The sequence below is a fragment of the Eublepharis macularius genome, chromosome 11 (assembly GCF_028583425.1).
Source record: "Eublepharis macularius isolate TG4126 chromosome 11, MPM_Emac_v1.0, whole genome shotgun sequence".
Lineage (NCBI taxonomy): Eukaryota > Metazoa > Chordata > Lepidosauria > Squamata > Eublepharidae > Eublepharis > Eublepharis macularius.
Genome location: NC_072800.1, coordinates 35771044 through 35784964, shown reverse-complemented (window position 1 = coordinate 35784964; position 13921 = coordinate 35771044).

Below are 13921 nucleotides of genomic sequence, written 5' to 3'. Positions count from 1 at the left end.
GGAGAAGAAACTGTGTTGGTTTTCACTAGATGTTATAAAACCTGCTTAGTTCCTTCAGAAGTGGCTGAGATCTATTCTTTGTGGAACCTTGAGGGATCTATTGTCGAAGGCTTTCACGGCCGGAGAACGATGGTTGTTGTGGGTTTTCCGGGCTGTATTGCCGTGGTCTTGGCATTGTAGTTCCTGACGTTTCGCCAGCAGCTGTGGCTGGCATCTTCAGAGGTGTAGCACCAAAAGACAGAGATCTCTCAGTGTCACAGTGTGGAAAAGATGTAGGTTATTTGTATCTACTCAGGAGGGGTGGGGTTGAGCTGAGTCACCCTGTAAGAGTTTCCCAGGGTGTGGAATGCTAATGGCGGGAGGCTTCACTGTATCCTGAGGAGGTTCTTTTGCATATGGATTGGTACTTGATGTGCTAATCTTCTCTGCAGGGCTATTGTCGGGTGTAGAGTGTTTTGTTAGCCTGGTGTTTTTCAGAACTGGCAACCATGCTCGGTTCATTCTTAAGGTTTCTTCTTTCCTGTTGAAGTTTTGCTTATGCTTGTGAATTTCAATGGCTTCCCTGTGCAGTCTGACAAAGTAGTTGGAAGTGTTGTCCAGTATTTTGGTGTCCTGGAATAAGATACTGTGCCCTGTTTGAGTTAGGCTATGTTCAGCCACTGCTGATTTTTCAGGTTGTCCAGCCAAACAGCAGTGGCTGAACATAGCCTAATTCAAACAGGGCACAGTATCTTATTCCAGGACACCAAAATACTGGACAACACTTCCAACTACTTTGTCAGACTGCACAGGGAAGCCATTGAAATTCACAAGCATAAGCAAAACTTCAACAGGAAAGAAGAAACCTTAAGAATGAACCGAACATGGTTGCCAGTTCTGAAAAACACCAGGCTAACAAAACACTCTACACCCGACAATAGCCCTGCAGAGAAGATTAGCACATCAAGTACCAATCCATATGCAAAAGAACCTCCTCAGGATACAGTGAAGCCTCCCGCCATTAGCATTCCACACCCTGGGAAACTCTTACAGGGTGACTCAGCTCAACCCCACCCCTCCTGAGTAGATACAAATAACCTACATCTTTTCCACACTGTGACACTGAGAGATCTCTGTCTTTTGGTGCTACACCTCTGAAGATGCCAGCCACAGCTGCTGGCGAAACGTCAGGAACTACAATGCCAAGACCACGGCAATACAGCCCGGAAAACCCACAACAACCATCTTGAGGGATCTGCTTAAGTACACATAATAACCAAGCCACCACACACTGTATGTGCCACTGTCCATGTATGAACTGAGTGGCCTTTTCAGTGCTGGTGTGCTGTTCCTCAGGGGCCCCTCAACATGGCTTACTCTAGGGCAGTGTTTCCCAATCTTTTTTTTTCCATGGAGGAACCCCTAAATTAATTTGTTAAATCCTGCAGAACCCCTGTCTTATCCCAAGGAAAACATTTACAGGCCAAAAAAAGTTGATGGAGGGAAGTACAGTTCAATTACTGTTAAATTATGGACATGAACATTTATTTGTAAAGAGCCTCCAAGTGTGTGTGTGTGTGTGCGCGTGCGTGTGTGTAAGAGAGAGAGAGAGAGAGAGAGAGAGAGAGAGAGAACACACTCACATAATCTTAACAACTGTGATATTTTGGGGAATATTCAAAACTTTGAAGTTTGTCAAATTATTTCTTGATTTATTCCACAATTTCCAGGGGAAACACAGCTTTAGGGCCGTTGTAACTTCCCAGTCCACCCCTAATTATACTGCAGGGCAACCATTACTGGTAGCATTTTTAATAAAAACAACTTTATAGGGAAGTTTTCCTTTTGGGGAAAACCAGAGCGTTCACTTTATTTATGCAGGAGTCTAAGACTTCAGTCAGGGAGGGACCATTAGCCAAGGAGTATACCATGCTGGGAATGTCTTGGGAGGAGTTACTCCCAGTCAGTTCCAGCGATGGTAGCTGCTCTCACACAGCTGGAATGTTTCATGCTTCTGGAGAAGACTGGTGGAAGACAGATCGTATGGACCACTAGACAGTGCTCAAATGGACCTTCAAGCCATCAGTGAGTCCAATATGTTGAATCTCTTTTATTAATTCATGTTTATTTTATTTGAGGTTTTGCTCAGAAAAAACGAACCCTTCCCATCATTTCCTGATTTTTTTTATTCTTGGAGACTTTTTAATATTAAAAGATTATCATCAACTCTCAAGGTGGATAAGGAAGACTGCTCCCCCCCACCCGGCCCAATTCTAAGATGTCACATTCTTATTTTATAGAATGTTTAGACCAGACATTCATGTCAAGTTAAATGTCATTCATGATTTATTGTAGAATTTAAAAAGTAAAAATGCATAGATTCAAGGGATTGGGAAGAACAGTGCCTTCCTAAATGGGTCTCTTTAAATCTAGTTTTTAATATGAGGCATATGGGTTGAATATTTGCACATCAATCTTTCCATACTCCAGGGTGTAAGGCTTTGTGATTTCCAGAAGAAGAAAGGCAGTTCAGAAAAAAGTCACACCACAAGAGGAAGAGCGCCTCCAGGTAAGAGGAAGTGTCATAATTCATATTTGTTTAAACAGACAACAGTAGGATTTGAACTTGCCTTAGACAGGATGATATTCCATGTTGTTCCATTCAGAGAAAATGAAATGACGACTAAATGCAAATATAAGCATTAGCATCTACACATGCAGAAAATAAGAGATGCTAGTACAGCATACCATAATGCTAAATGTTGCCTCTTAGAAGTGGTCTTCTACGCTTCCTGTGAAGCCCTTAGATGCAGTGCAGAAGGGATTGGATGTATCAATATTTATCCTCTTTTTAGAGAGAAAGCAGGTCTACTTAGAATCTGTCCTGTTGCCATTTGTTTTATAATCCTGATGAAGGGACATTGAAAAACGAACAGATCTCCCTGAAGAAGCCTGTCTGGTGGTGAAACTTGTAGGGAATTAGGGATTTTTGAAACCAAGTAATAAATATGTATACATTTTTCTTTCTTACACCATCAGCCTAGCTTTGTTTTTAAATCGCTTGGTTATTGATTTTAGGTGGGTAGCTGTGGTGGTCTGGTCTGGAGTAAAACAGCAGGATCTGTGTCTAGTGGCACTTCAGAGACCCACAAGGTTTTCAGAGTGTAAGCTTTCTAGAGCCTGAGCTCCCTTCTTCAGACCCCAAGTGACTGGTATGGCCCTTTATTTTCTCTAGTCAGCTCCCAAGACAGTGTTCTTAAAGCAGTATTTTTCTAGATTTCATGCTTTTAAAATTACTGGATTTCATAGCCAAAAGTATAATCACTATAAGGAAAATATTTTAAAAAATAGTTTTGTATTCCAAAAGCCATTTTTCAGAGTAGCATTGTCTGTTATGAGGATTATGAAATGTTTTTTCTTTTTTCTCTTTCTTTTTTCTTTTGAAGAACAGGAATCTGATTTTGAACGGCTGTGCAAAGTTTTTAAAATCAATTTTAAAAGTTGTGTTTTTATAAAGATGTAATCACAGTGCCTAAATATGTGTGTGTTTTCATATGACTAGTATGGTACTATGGAGCTGTGTCCATTTGGAATATTGTTCTGTTTCATATTTGCTACTTTTTGATTGTGAAGTTGTTAAAGTAGGACATTTTGTCTTCAAGAAATTGTCTCTCTTGTACATGTGCTTATCACAGCCATGGGGAGCTCTGTGCCCAGTGTCCCATTTACAAGGGATCAATGCCAATGACACTGAGGGCCAAACTACAAGTGATGCCTGACACTAGTTGGACACTTGTCAGCTTCCCTCAAGTTTTGATGGGAAATGTAGGTGTCCTGGTCTTGCAGCTTGGCTCTCCGACTGCTGTCCAATGGACTTTTCAACTGTCACTTGTCCAACATTCCGCCAAGCTGTCTACATTTCCCATCAAAACTTGAGGGAAGCTGACAAGTGTCCAACTAGTGTCATTTGTCACTTGTAGTTTGGCCCTGAGGATTACTCAAATTTAGCCAACTTCTTGGAAACACCTGGAAAATTGAGTATGGGTAGGGTTGCCAGGTTGTCTTACCCTGCGGGTGGGAGGTGGTTGACCTGACACTTACCTCCTGCACATGCTTCCGGCCTGTGCTATGATGTCACTTCCAGGAAGTGATGGCCTCATGCAGGCCATGTACTGCCCTGGGGGTGCTCCTGCACTCCACATAGGATTGCCAGCCTCCAGGAAGTGGCTGGAGATCTCCCAGAATTACAACTGGTCTCCAGGCCACAGAGATCAGTTCACCTGAAGAAAATGGCTACTCTTGGGGGTGGACTCTATGGAATTATGCCATGCCAAGGTCCTTTCCCTCCCCAAACCCCACTTTCTCCAGGTTTCTCCCAAGTTTCACCCCCCAGATCTCCAGGAATTTCCCAACTTTGAGCTGGCAACCCTAGAAGAGAAGGAATGCACGCACAGAAAAAGAGTGATTTCTGGCTCATTCACATCATGAACTTGTAGCATAGTGGTTAAACAGCTGGGCTGCGAATCAGCACCCTGCTATTTCAACTCCTACTACCGCCATGAGCTCTGCAAGTGGCCTTGGGTTAGCCACTCCTTTCAGGCCCAGCTGTATTGTGGGGAGAATGATAATGCTGAATTTGTTCACCGCTCTGAGTGTGTCATTAATCTGCCCAGAAGGGCAGTATATAAACACACTGTAGTAGTAGTAGTAGTAGTAGTAGTAGTAGTAGTAGTAGTAGTAGTAGTAGTAGTAATTATATTATTATTATTAAAATGTAATTTGTAAATTAGAATGCAGTGCCTTATATTTAGTATTAGTATTCGTATAGTATACTAAACGAGTGAAGTGTTTCACATATTTGACCTTTTAATTCCTAAAGCAACCCTATAAATGGGTATTATCCTCATGTTGCAGGTAGGACTGAGGGTCTCTTTACACAAGACATCTGACACATGAAGAACACATGTCAGGAGATGCAATGTTAGCCTAAAAGGGTGGTTTAAAAAGAGAGAGCCAGCGGAGATCTCTCCTTGGAGGGTTTGTAAATTTAATCCTCACCTCCCCGAAGGCTCTGTCAATTTCACCTCTCCAGTCTAAAACTGTGTGGGATCTCAACCAGAGGACAGCGAGGAATGGAAATGGTCAGAAGCTGCCTTCTAGAGCTGAACTTGGACCTGGAGAGCCAGTTTGGTATAGTGGTTAAGAGCAGCAGCACTCTAATCTGGAGAACCAGGTTTGATTCCCCACTCCTCCGCTTGAAGCCAGCTGGATGACTTTGGGTCAGTCACAGCTCTCTGAGAGCTCTCTCAGCTCCACACACCTCACTGGATGATTGTCATGAGGGTAATAACATACATTGTAAACTGCTCTGACTGGGCGTTGTCCTGAAGGGTGGTATATAAATCGAATGTTGTTGCTGTTGCTGTTATGGGCTGAAGTTTCCCTTCTGACATTTCACAGCCTCTTCACACAGAGCCTCAGGGGAGGCGAAGATGAAATTAATAAACCCTCTGTAGACCGATTTCCACCATCTCTGTCTTTTTAAAGTATGCTTCCTGGCTAAAATTGCATCTCCCTACACTTGACAAATACACACCGAAGTGCCTCGTGTAGAGAGATTCTGAGAGAGAGTGGCTTGTCATGTGTGAAAACAGGCACTTAAAGGGGCTGTACTGGGCTTCTCAGTCAAATGATGGCAGAATGGGAAGCTGAATTACAATAATAATTTCTGTAATTTGGGTGTTTATGAGTTCATGAGTCATGACAGAGAAAATTTGATTCAGGTACTTTCTGATTCAAAGCTCAACATTTATGCCTCAACTATTCATAAGTATACATTACTGAGAAGCACTTCTTAATATGCTGAAGCCTCAGTTTGACAGACTGTATTAATTTTCAGATCCTTTCAGAATTTTACACCCTCTCCATACCCTGCCACACATTTACAGTTCTCTTTACTGCTCCTATTGATGCCCACTTCCTGCCAATTCTCACGTAGCAGTCTTTCATCAACAACCTTTACTGCTATCTTTACCCCTACAAACCACCAGACTTTCCCTTCACTTCTAGGCCACATCCCTCAAACGAATCTGAAAATTCGCCACATTCTTCATTTGTGATTAAGCACGATGCCTGATCCAAACTAGCCAAAAATCTGATGCTATGTTAATGTTGGAGCTGAAAAAAAGCTTTAGACAGAGAGGTGTAGTGGTTAGAGTACCAAACTAGGATCTGGGAGACCCAGGTTTGAATCTCCACTTTTCCATGGGAACTTGCTGGGTGATCTTTGGCCAGTAACTCATGCTCAACTTAATCTACGTACATCACAGGGTTGTGAGGATAAAATGGAGTAGGGGAGAACGATGTGATCAGCCATTTTGGGTTCCCTCTAGGGAGAAAAGTATAAATATCTAAACAATTGAGACTGTGGTAGGTAGTCAGCAGTTTTAGCTTGCAATATATCAGTTTTTGAAGAGTTCATTTGGATTGCTATCCTCTGCTCTCCTTTCTAGGCAATGGAGTGCCCCAACCATGCACTATTAACTATATACTTTTATGTGTCATATTTTAATGAACTTGTTACTTTATGCATAGACATTTAGCTCTCCCTACTTTTAACCTAACCTCCTTTCCAGACCAAGTTTGATGGTAGAAACTTACTTGACATCTGTTCACTTGTGTGGTCCTGAGTTTTCTATCCACATTAACAGAATTACTAATCCAAGTTATTTTTCTGAGGTAATTGATTTAGCATTGCTGTCTTGATGTTTATTCTGTGGTATTGTTGTTCTGAAAGTAGTCCAGAAATGCCATGAGCATCAAACGTTATTCACAGCATAGATTTCATTTGAAAAAAAGCCAATTGGGGTAAAGTGTTGTTGGTCTTTTAAAAACTTATAGTAGGATGATATTTGCTTCAACAGCAAAATACAAGTGTGTCTTCACATATATGTAGTTCTGAGGCTGAAAGAATTCTTTTAACCATCTTGTATATAAGGTGATGGTGAGATTCTGTTACTAAAGAACTTTGTTATTGTTAAAAATGCCAGTGAGATTTAGCACGTGCTTTAGTAATTACCAGGGCTTTTTTTCTGGGAAAAGAGGTCGTGGAACTCAGTGGGTTCCCCTCGGAGAAAATGGTCACATGGCCAGTGCCCCGGGTGCCCCTGATCTCCAGACAGAGGGGAGTTTAGATTGCCCTCCACGCTGCTGAGTGGCGCGGAGGGCAATCTAAACTCCCTCTGTCTGGAGATCGGAGGGCGGGGCCACCGGCCATGTGACCATTTTCAAGAGGTTCCGGAACTCCATTCCACCACATTCCCACTGAAAAAAGCCCTGGTAATTACCAAGGCTTTGAGAGTAAATCTTCAATTTATATCTATTTCACCATGGTTTGTTAGTGATTCCTTCATATTCAAGCTGATTCTGGAAAATCATTGTAGAAGTTGATTACTGAAAAGCTGAATAGATGCCCAGCAAGAACAATGTGATTGAAGGCAACAAATCTTAGGCGCGCTATCCCAAAAGCATGTTCAACAAGACAAGGTACACAAAGTGGTCTGCACCCTTAAAAGTGCTCTATAAGTGCAAGGTTTATAATTATAACATGGCTTCTTGACCAAGCCTATTTAAATGAGGGTAATATTATATGTTGGACAATCAGGAAGGCTTTGTTGAGCAGAGTGGTAGGACAGAAGCCAATGCCATTTACTTATTTACTTCATTTATATCTCACTTTTCTCCCAATGGGGACTGAAAGCAGCTTACATCATTCTCCTGTCATCCAATTTACCCTCACACCTTGTGAGGTAGGTTGGGCTGAGAGAATATGACTGGCCGAAGGTCATTTAGAAAGCTTCCATGGCAGAGCAGAGATTATTAGTCTCTCAGATTCTAGTCAGTTGGAAAAAATAGACATTTTCATTCTGTACTTGATAACAGAATTTAGTGCAGCACTATGTTAAAATTTTATGTCTTGAAAACTAATTGACAGGCATAAACAGAAATGGACTTGCAAAGTACAGCTCCCATTCTGCCTAAGGGATCCGCTTCCTGTATTTCATCAACTAGTATAAAATACAAATATGAGTTGGATCCAGTGGTCTATCTGTGAAAGAAGCTGATGGTCATTTAAGTTCCTTGCTTGCCCCTCCACTCGGCAGTCCCTTCCAGCCTTGGAACAATTTATTCCTGAGATGGCAGCACCGTCTAGGAAGAGTGGAAAGTGAGGAATATTGCAATTCTGTGAGCGTATCACCTGGATTCAACCTTATGAATATACTTACTTACTACCACTGGGTTATTGTAACAGCAATGTGGATTTTCTTCTACTTTTCTTGAAGCAAGCTTAAGTATGAGATCCTCAGAAGAAATTTCCATCAGAAGAGACTTTATCAGAGAGAACAGGCTTGACTGCAGCATAGTTTCCCATAATTTATTTATGCCAAGTTTGATAATAATAACAACAACATTTGATTTATATAGTGCCCTTCAAGACAACTTAACACCCACTCAGAGTGATTTACAAAGTATGTTATTATTATCCCCACCACAATAATCACCCTATGAGGTGGGTGGGGATGAGAAAGCTTCTAGAAGCTGTGACTCACCCAAGGTCACCCAGCTAGCTCCAAGTGGAGGAATGGGGAATCAAACCCGGTTTTCCAGATTAGAGTCCCGCGCTCTTATCCACTACACCAAACTGGCTCTCCAAGCCCCCTTCATATGTGAGAGCTTGGTCCCTATGACTCCGCCCTGCCCAAAGTTCCTAGGGGCTGCACAAGAAAGTAACAAAGGATCCCAGTTCACAAAGTGAGGGAAGAAACCCTGTCAGGATGCAGAAACTACTTTGAGTAACACTGGCTTTAAAAATACATTTATTTATAACAATTATGAACAACAATTAAACAAAGCACTAACACTGAGGGAAAAATAATAAAACAGAAGATACTTCATGGGCTGGTTGAAGGCAGTGATAGAGAAAGTCAAACAAATCTCTCTAGAGACTAGAGTTTCATAATTTTAGTGCCTTCTTTGGTACCTTCATAATTTTAGTGCCTTCCCTTGGTACCTTGAATTGGTATCATGCAGGTTGGGACAGGGAGATTTCACTGTGGCGTATGTTTCCTTTGCTCGTCGCCACCATATATCCATTTCTTTATAGTCAAGCAGTTAGACGGTCTGATGTATTCACAAACGGCTAAACATCAGCAGTTCATATCTTTCTTGCCTCTTGCTTCCAGCTTTCTAAATCACATATAAAAGAGAACACATTTCAAGACTCTAGATAAGGCTTGTCTAAGTTTTGCACAGAGTATACTTCAAAGGATAGAATGTTCTTGGGACATGCTTTGACGGATGGTACAGCAGCAAGCCCTAATTTTTGGAATTGTTTTCTCAGTCTGGTTTCCATAAAATAAATGCAGTGCAGATCAGTATCCAATAGTTTCAGAACGTCAGACCTGAGGAACTTCTGAAATGCATAAACCCAGCTTGCTTGCACAAGCATTTTGGTGGTTTCACATCTGGCTGTTGCTGGTTCATATGAAGTTAATAAACAGTTTATCTTTTGGAGGTAGATTCTAATCATTTGGCATTCTAATCATTTGGCTTCCTATAAACAATTTTAACCTTTGTCTGAAGGGCTTCATTAGTCATGCTTGCTTACTTCTAAGACTGCTGTTTCCTTTCTATTAATTGCCATAAATATTTGCTGTAAACACCAGCTGGCCTGCTACTACCAAAAGATCAAATGCAGATCTTAATGCCTCTACTGCCTGCTTACAAAGAGGATTATTCTTTGATTCTTGCTCTTTTCTAAGACAGTCATTTTTGTATGACTTTCCATTATTGATGACTGCAATAGCACATAATTACTTTTATGTGCGAATGGACCATACCTTATCACATTTGTCCAAAGGTTTTCTCATTCTGTAGGCCTTCCATCATAATAATTCAGATGGGTCTTTGACCCTGATGTTTACAATATTTTTCTTTAGAAACTCATAGATAGTTGCAATCCTACATACGCTTTCCTGAGAATAGGCCCCAGTGTTATGGTAGATATTCTTTCCAAGTAGATGTGCATGGAGTTCCACTATGGAGTTCCACTATATGTTCTATCTAGTGAAGACAATACTTCTCAGAAAGTTTGTTGCAGACCATGAAAACGAATTGTATAGTAAGAATGTGGTAATCTTTAAGGTTCCACAGGCCTGCTGTCCCCTTTTCCCTCTCTGACAAACTAATATAGCTTTGTTGCCAAGTAGGCCCCCTCTCCTGCTTTAAGGCCTGCCATGAACTGTGTTAAAGTTTCCTGCGTTGCTGTTTTACTGCTACACAAAGATTTGCCTTGCACGTGTGTGTCCTGATACACGTGTCAGTTTCCTGCCTGCGTGTCAACTACCTTGCTGCTGCAATAGACTGTGTAGTTTACTGACTCCATGTTTGGTTAATTGCACAAAGGACTCTTTTCCTGGGCAACCCTGCCCTGCCCTGTATCTGGACTTCCCAGTGTGTGTTTGGACCTTGTTACAAGTATGCCCCGTGCCTGCATTGCCATCTGCCACGGACTGTGCCTGTTCCCTGCTTTGGACTGTGTTTTGTGTGCTGTTTCCCCTGCCTCCGTGGAAGCCTGCCTCATATGGGCCCAAGCCGCAGCTAGCAGCCGGGCGCCTGCCGGGGAAACCTCCAGCGAGCCTGGCTAGGCACTCCCTGGTCAGTTCCCGCCTGGAGCCTCCCGCGGGCCGGTCGCCGAGCTTGCCCTTGCTACCGGGCAGCCTGCTATCCAGCCCCAGCTATGCCCAGCCGGCATCCATGTTCTTAGGCAGCCAGAAGACCCAGGGAAGAAGCCTGCTTTGGGAAGCCATTTCAGAGAAGCGAGCACACCACGTCCGCAGCGAGAGTTCCTCGCCCCGCTCTGCATATCTTAGGAGCCGCCCCGGAGAAGGAACTAAGTGCCGACCATCCCAAGCACTTAGAGAATGCATCTCAAAGAAACCTCCGCATTCCAGAGCTGATGACATCAGGACAAGCCCTGTCCGCTGGAACATCCATTCAGCCCACTCGGATTTCCCCCTCCCTCTTTTGTCCCCTCTTCCTGAGGTGTCACTTATCGCAATCTGATTACCAAAGTGGCCCATCCAAGCCATTCAGTAACCCATTAGAACCTTTGTCTTAATCTGTGAGAACCACCAAGTACAGCACCAGCCCCAGGGTACGTTTTGGGGTATTTAAGCTGGTCTCTCAGACCACACGTTGCTCAGGCCATTCCCTATCCAGACCTCCTTGCTGTCCGTCTGTGGTTCCAGTGCTGGCATTGGGCCACCCCCCTCACTGTTGTGTCTCTGCTTCGCTTCAGGATAAGTGAGCATTCCCCCTATCATCGTTGGGAACCAGCTAATGCGAACGTCTCTGTATTTCATACTCTGTACTTCCTAGATCTTGTGTGTTTCTTGTATGCTTGTGCAAGTTCAGGCTTACGCCACATTGTTAGACAATACACGTGTTTGAACCTATTTGTAGTCTGCCTCTTTTTCACTAGAGTGTCTGGGATCGGGACCTCCGTAGACATAGGTTAAGATCCGCGCTTATTTTAAGTTACAGACTGCTAAGCTAATTTCCCCTTATAATAAAAAGCAGTTCTGGTAACAGCTTCCCCCTCTGAAAGGCATACTTTTTGACAAAGCTGACAGGGAGTATGAGTTTTTGGGTATGCATAATGGGATAATTGTTGTTTATAATAATTTTATTATATTTTATTGTCTAGGGCTGCATTCAGGATGGACAACTGGAACCAAATTTTTCTTCTTGTGTTTTTGACCACCTTGAGCTGCGCTGATGCCCAAACCACTGGTAATGCAGTATTCATATTATTTTGGCACCCAGAAAGACTGATAATACAATTTCTGTTGCCTTTCAGTAGAAATAGCAATGGAAATTGAATGCAACCAACCTGCTACTGAAGTCAGTAATAAAACTGATTTGAATAAGTTGCTGCTTTTTTTCCCCCCTTCAGTTGTATGTCTTATATTGTTAATAGCTGTATCCTGTCATGCTGGAGAATGCGTCACCTGCTAACTTTCTGATGCTATACAGCAGATAAAAGTAGAAGAGTTCTACCAAAAATAGAATAGCAACCCTAGATTTAGAGGAGTTAGCCGTGTTAGTCTGTAGATGCAAAATAGTAAAAAGTGAAGTAGCACCTTTAAGACTAACTAACTTTACTGTAGCATAAGCTTTTGAGAACCACAGTAAAGTTGGTTAGTCTTAAAGGTGCTACTTCGCTTTTTACAATTTAACCCTAGATTTGTTTACTTTCTCCTTGCTCAAGTGTATATTCCTTTAGTTCTATTGTACCATGAATCACAACATTTATACTATAGCTCTGCATAGAATTACACTCAAAGAAAGCTTTTCCTAAAGAAACAGTCATAAAACAGATTTGTCTGGAGGGCATTTTTATAAAGAGAACAGGGTGGTTGTTTTAACATCTGTGAAAAATTTTAGGTAATCTGAAAATAATGCATTCTTTTTGGCTGTATTATACTTGTTTTTATTACATTATTCTCTAATTTTATAATCCATTTTATTGTCTCTATTATACTGGTTTTTATTGCATTGTTTTTAAATTCAATAATTAACATGAGCTTCAGCAAGAATGGAAGACTAAAGTAAACAAATAACTAAATGTTTCCTTTGATAATGTTGTTCTGCCAATTCAAATAAATGGAGAAGAACAAATAGCACCCTGTTGTGCTCTGTAAGTAATGGTAGAATTTAGGATAAGGTTTGACTGACAACTGCTGAGGGCGCCTATGTTATTGAAAGAAGAAGCTTTTAATTAATTAAAAACTTTTTTGAATGGAATTAATTAATTAATTAAAGTATTTATATCCGCCCATTCGTTCGTAGCTCAAGATGGCTCACAAACAATTCCAAGATTACATTTTCAAAGTACAATAAAAGCCCAATTAAACCTCTCTATGCCTTCTGCCCTATTAAGAGTCTTTGCAAATAAAATAACCTTATGACAACCTTCTAAAAATGGTGTCTCCCTTATCTCTTCAGGGAGATGGTTCCAGAGGTGTAGCATGGGAGGGGGCGGCAGGCGGGCAGCTGCCCCGGGCACAAAATTTTAAGGGGGCATCACTTCCAAGCCCCCACAGTGCCCCTTTGCTGCTGCTGCCCGCCTTGGCCTCCAGCAAGTTGGGCACCCTGGCGGCACAGCAGCAAGCGAGGAGGCGGGCTGCCTCTCCACTCCCCTCTCCGCCCCTTCGCTGCTACCACCCACCTCAGCTCAGCCCCCAGAGAGTCAGACGCCTGGCGGTGCAACAAGAGTGGGGAGGCAAGTGGGGAGGCGCGCTGCCTCCTCAACTGCCTCTCCACCCCTTTGCCGCTGCTGCCCACCTTGGCTCGGCTCCCAATGAGTCGGGCATCCCAGTGGCATGGCAGCGAGTGAGGAGGCAAGCAGGGAGGCAGGGGCCTCCCCGCTTGCCTCTCTGTCCCTTCGCCATTGCCACTCATGTAAAGTGAGGGGGGATGCTCCTGCGTGATGATGTAACAAGTGACATCATCGTGCAGGGCCGGAGCACGATGGTTCCACATGATGGGAGTTGGGCAGGAGGTCGCCACCTCCTGCCCTGGGAGCTCCGCAAACACTCTACGCTGCTGGATCGTTCCACATGATGGGAGCCACTACAGAGAAGGAACTGGCTCTTGTACACACAAAGTGAGCCACCTTAAGCAGGCCAAAAGGCCACAGTTATCACACAGGGACATATGGGAAGAGCAGTCCTGCAGATATGTGGGTCATGGTTGCAGATTTGCTTTGCAATCCCCCCACTACACACACCAAAATCCCTGAAACTGTAATTAGACAAACTTAAGAAGACCTCTGGTGGGTGCATCTAGTAAATTATCCTGTTTCTAGCAGTGGCCTGGT